This window comes from Magallana gigas, chromosome 9, assembly GCF_963853765.1.
Source record: "Magallana gigas chromosome 9, xbMagGiga1.1, whole genome shotgun sequence".
Lineage (NCBI taxonomy): Eukaryota > Metazoa > Mollusca > Bivalvia > Ostreida > Ostreidae > Magallana > Magallana gigas.
The window spans coordinates 18869320-18875319 of record NC_088861.1 but is presented as its reverse complement, the minus strand read 5'-3'; positions in this window follow the sequence as shown (position 1 = coordinate 18875319).

Sequence of the window (6000 nt, the reverse complement as noted above, 5' to 3'; positions counted from 1 at the left end):
AACTGCATTACAAGCATGAACCAATAAACCTATCAATGAGGCCAATTGCCGGATTTGAATTCTTGGATTAGACAAAATTAATTGACTTTGTCTTAAAATCTTTTCAACTTTTTCATCTGTCAAATAAACTTTGAATTCAACTGAATCAATTATAACTCCAAAGAAAACAATTCTCTGTGAAGGAATGGTTATAGATTTTTTATCATTTATTGTGAAGCCAAGATTGTTTAATTCTGACATAACTATATTTGTTCGTTCTTGACATGTAGAAAATGTTTGATTCATGATCAGGGAATCATCAATATAATAACAACATCTTACGCCATTTTCCATAAAAAATGCATAAACAGGTTTCAATATCTTTGTAAATATTATCTGGCATGATGTTAATCCGAAAGGAAGTACTACAAATCTGTAAAATTTTTCATTCCAAGAAAAACTTAAAAATTTCTTGTAGTCTGTGTGAACACTGACACTAAAATATGCATCCTTTAATTCAACTGAAGTAAGATAATCATTTTTCTGAATCAATTCTAAAGCATATGTCAAATTTTCCTGTTTGAAATGATAATGTTCAACAAATATTTCAGGTTTATGATTGGCCTAAGATTACCATCTTTTTTCGGTACAAGGAAAATATTTGAAATGAAAGCATCCGAAATATTTTTTACTTCTTCAATTGCACCTTTATCAACCAACTGTTTTACTTCTTTTGATACCATTTCAGATTCTACTGCATTAATTGAATTTGTTTCGGAAAGAATGTTTGAAGAGGTTGTTGAAAAAGTTCTATTTTATAACCTGGTTCAATTATATTTAATATCCATTCGTCTTTTGTAAATTTTTTCCAGTAAGGTTTATTCAGTTTTCTCACCTTTACTTGTTGTAACAGTATTGCTTTTTCATGTCTGTACTGGAATTGTCCCCTTTGGCCTCTGCCTCTCTGGGAAGGGTATGATGAATACTGGCGGTTTTTGCCTCTGTATGGGTATTGGATGGGTTGATACCCTTAGTTTGACATGTAGTTTTTTGCTTGAGTTGAATTTTTAAATTTTGCATCATAGTTCGATTTCATTCCAATTTGTTGCTTAGTTATATCACCCATTTCTTTAAGTTTGGAAACACAATTGTCTCCAAACAAGTGATCAGGAACCGGGATTTTAGAAGAAGCAATTTTGCATACCGAAAATTCAAAACGTTTTATATTTCATTTCTTCTTTTCATAGAGACATTGTAGAAAACATTGCCAAGCATACTTATTGAATCAGCCAACATCGTTTTACAAATCTGGGGCTCAAGTTCTTTTTTATTTACAGGCATATCAGCCATCTGTACTAAAGGTATCATACCCGTAGCTAAAGAGTTTTGTATTACTTGCAAAGTGAGATCATCTGAATGGGCCTGCTTGTTCACGGCATCCCACATTTCTTTATTGATCCGGGGAACTATCAATAAATTACAGTTTTCTGGTCTGTTATATTATTTCTCTCAATCAACCATGCTTTCTTTGCTACATTTAATAGAGATGGCTGCATTTACAGCTTTTCCAAGTGCTTCGTTTACTTTTGGATCAGTTCTTTCATTTGCATTTAATTGTAGGATATCCAAATCATTGTTATCAATTGTTATCTGGATTGATTCATCATTCAAAAACCCCTTAAAATTTTTTTGAGGGTCAACACCTTCAATAGAAGGAGAAATTTGATCATTCAAATAAGATAAATCAAAGTCAAAATCATCAGGGGTTTCATCAAGAGTCTGTCGTGAATCATAATCAGGTATTTTTACCAAATTTCTTAGCGGTCTATTAGGTACATTTTGTGTGAAATTACCGGGAGAATTATTACCCGAAGTGCGCACCGTAGTTTCGGTGGACTGCATGTCATTTACATTGCACGCATTACGTGCCATACTATTGAAACTACCCAACTGTTTTACAGTGTCAGTGAGGGAGGAAATAGATTGTAAGATTTTATCTATCCCTAATTGATTTTTGAGCTCGTCAACATTAAATTCTTGAACACTTTCAGACTGAGTTTTTGATTTTTTAGATTGTTTTGTCACCCGTGGTGGCAGTGCACTTGCACTCGCTGAAGATAAGGTCTGCGCTTTGCGTTTCTTTTATTTGTTGCATTAGTTATTGTGTCCTCCGTAACACTTCGTGTCCGGGGTTTATCGCCAAACAATTCATCTATATCTGAGTAATTCTCATGGTCGCTTCCCATGAATGACAGGACATCCTCCTGATTTTCCGTCAATTCGGTAAAGTACACAACTTTGTATTAACTTGCCTTACCAGTATAACGTTACGTAGATGAAAGTAAGGTAGCTGTTTTACAGCAGAAACAAGACAAGAAACTTGAACAACGTTTTAAGTTTTAATACACATCGCTATACGATTTTTACCTGTTGTACAGGTATAAACACACGCCGCTCAGAGAAAAAGAATGATTTCGGCACGTGGAGCTGTGCTTTATATACCACTGACCACAGGTGTGTTTACGTCACACAGGTCATTTTTAACTTCTTTGAATTGAGTAACGCCTCGCTGCACTCGGAGATAATGCTACATGATACCCTCGTAGAGCCGAAAGACGATATGTAATAGAATGCGCATGATTATAAAATCTAAAAAATCCAGATGATTTCCGGATTTTTCAAAGGAATTTTCATTGATTATTATTTAGCGAAGTTTGTTGGAGAAAGATAAAAACATATTGGCAATCTTCAAGTTCCAATGATGTTTAAAATATATTAAAAAAGGACAGAACTCTTCCGATCTCTCTCAAAATTCGAGTCTATTATTGCAATATAGTAGTAAAGATGTCTCGTGTCGTCCAATTCATGACATTATGAACAGTGTTCGCCTAAGACCAACATTACCTCCTATGTTTCACCGAAAAGCCTTTCCAAACTTACTTGATGAAATCGAAAAGTTACAGTGAAAAAAATAGGAAATCAACTTGTTGAATATGTAAACATGTCTTCAAAATTGATTTAACAATAATCAAATTATAAAGTAGCAACGTGTATTAAAACACCTATAATAAATAGTTACATTAACGGTAAGTTATTCTATAATGTTGAGGTTTACATATGGTTTGGTTTGAACATATTTTATTGTATATTTACATATCCTTACCGGATGTAGCTTTATTGTAAAAATAATGCTACCGTCAAGCCATAAGCGCGTGCTACAATCAATGTTAAATGAAAATAAAATGAATATAAAACATGTACTCCATAAATTAATGTAAGGAAACATATTTGCTAATGTAAATATTGATAATTGTTCACGGGGATGTGCGGCCATCTTTTACATTTGAGAAGAAAAATGTCAACATTTTCTAAACTGGTTAGTTTTTGTCCAAAACTTGCTAAAACTGTTGTCAAAAGATACAAAAGCAATAAAGACTTTCCACATGTTATTTTGTATGCAAATTACGCAACCAAAGGGAGAGCAGTGCATTTTCAAATTCCTTTTAACTGCATGTTGTTAGACTAAAATTTTAGATTAAAAAATATGAAAAAATATGAAAAGAAGCCAATAGCGTTCACTCTACAACCATTTGTTGATCAAAGCTTGCTTGCTTATTTAAGTTAAGACTTTCTCTCAAATGAGGGTATCCTATTCTTAAAATGAATCTCAAAAACCATTGCAAGAGATATTTTTGTCTGTGGCTATGAAGGTATATTAGAGCTATATTTTTATTGAAAAATATATGTTTATATTTTCTTTAAATCAATTAAATATCTGCTTAGTTCGACAGCTGTCTTAAGTGATTAAAAAGGTATTGGCCTGTTCTTTGACGCATAATTTGCATACAAAACAACATGTAGAATATTATATTCAGTGCCTTTATATCTTTTGGCAACAGTTTTGGTCAGTTTTGGGCAGAAACAAGCCAGTTCAAGAAATGTTTACATTCTTATCTTCAAATGTAAAAGATGCCCGCATATCCCCGTTAACGAATGATTGAGTTCTTATTTTTCAGAATACATCACTTTCTACGAGGCCTATAGTCTAAGTTTCGCCTTACTTACAGCAAGAAAGGAGTAGGAAAGCACATCATCAAAACAAGGAAAAGTTATTTCTAACCATATGGTTAATTTGAAATTCCCTCTGCTTCAGATGAAAGGCTCTAACTAATATTGTAGAAAAAAACAACTTTGGAAAATTGACAATGTTCAGTTGAATTTCGAACAAGTTAGTTACATAATGTAACGCAACATAAGTTGAATCAAAAGGAATATTTCAATAGAAGTTTCTTTAATTAAGTTATTCTTTTAATTTGTCCGTGTGAGGTAACCATTGACTGCATTTTGTTTTTAAAATCATTGAAATATTAGTTTCAAGTTTAAGAGAACTTAAGAAAGACTACAATGAAATAAATAATATTATATTAATATGATAAAGTAATCTTTGTGATGCATTTTCATCTTTTATATAGACTTTTAAAGGAAAAAAAATCAAAGAAGTTCAGTCTGAATAAATCCAATTTAACATATCTAACAAATAGCATTTGAAAAGTGATTATTTTATTTTGAAACTTTGTTTTAAATTTTTTAAACATTAGGTATGCGTCCATGTTTCCTTTTATGGAGGAATAAAAGCTCTTTTGGAACCAAGGCATGGGAGTGATATAAAAGAATGAAAAAAATTAAACTACAAGTCTGTTTCCATGTACAAAAATACGAAATATGGAAATGGTCTATTGTCACGAAATACAATAAATGTAGAATATTAGTATAGTGCATCATGATATATTTTCTAGAGGTGCGCTGGAACGATTAATCGCTAGTTATTTCAGTTGAACCTGTCAATGAGCGGACATTTTTGCTAACCGTTTTTTTCTTCACAAACTTTCAGCTTGATAATCTGCATAAAAAGATTGATTTAAAAAATGGCAAATGGAAGCTCAAGACCTTTGATAAAGCTTCAGTTTACGATTTTATTTCAAGTCTGTCAAATATTTAACTGGCTAGATTTGGGGAGCGGTAAAAATCAATTGTCAATGTGCAGTTCTTAAATTAGAGTTTCTGCAATATATTTATAAAAAATAAATTCAATAAAAAAAAGGTAAAACCCTTTTTACCTGTTACGTTAAAAGACAGGACCAAATGGTTGTAAACAATTGAATGTTTACTTACACGATTAATGCTTGGAAAATATTTTGACCTTTGATACCACATATCTTTAAATCAATGTACCACACGTTGTTACTAGAATGATTGTTATTTTACGTGTTTTAAGAAATGTGACGAACAACTGCAATCAGTTGGACAGTTGGTAAAATAAATATATTGAAAAAAATATTCGATAATAATAAATGATATTTAAAAGATGTCCTGATATCAGTATTATTTGAAAAGGCATTGTCATTGTATTTATTAATTTTTGTTTAATATGAAACGCATACAATGGTCTCAGTTTTTTTGCAAATGGGGGTCAATCATTTTTCATTCATAAGAGAGTGAATTATCCCACCCTTGCTAAGAAAATTGTGCATGTACATATCAAATGATTTTTTAAGGATTGCTTCCGCGCAAGTATATAAACTATAGCGTCACTAGTCACACTTTAAGATATTTTTACAATATACACATATACAACTCTGATGTATTTATATGAAAGGCAGATTTTATACTTTTCTATATAGCCGAGTGGATAACGCTCTTTGTTACAACGAACTTTTTTTTCAAAATGCGTAAAGTTTGAACCAAGTCAACCAACTTTGAACTTTTCAAATTGCGTTTAAGTCGATAATTACGCAGTTTGAAAAAAAACTGTGCACGATTTAGTCAAAATTGTAAAGACTCTCAAATATGATATGTAATTGATTAAACCTATTTAGCTAAATGAGACACTGATATGAAAACCGATGAGATTTTTACCTATCCTGAATAGCAAATCCGCAATGAAAAAGCATGTCGAAAAGATCATTTAGTTTAATAATATGCGCATTAAGAACCACAGTTCGAACGTTGATTGAACGTTGT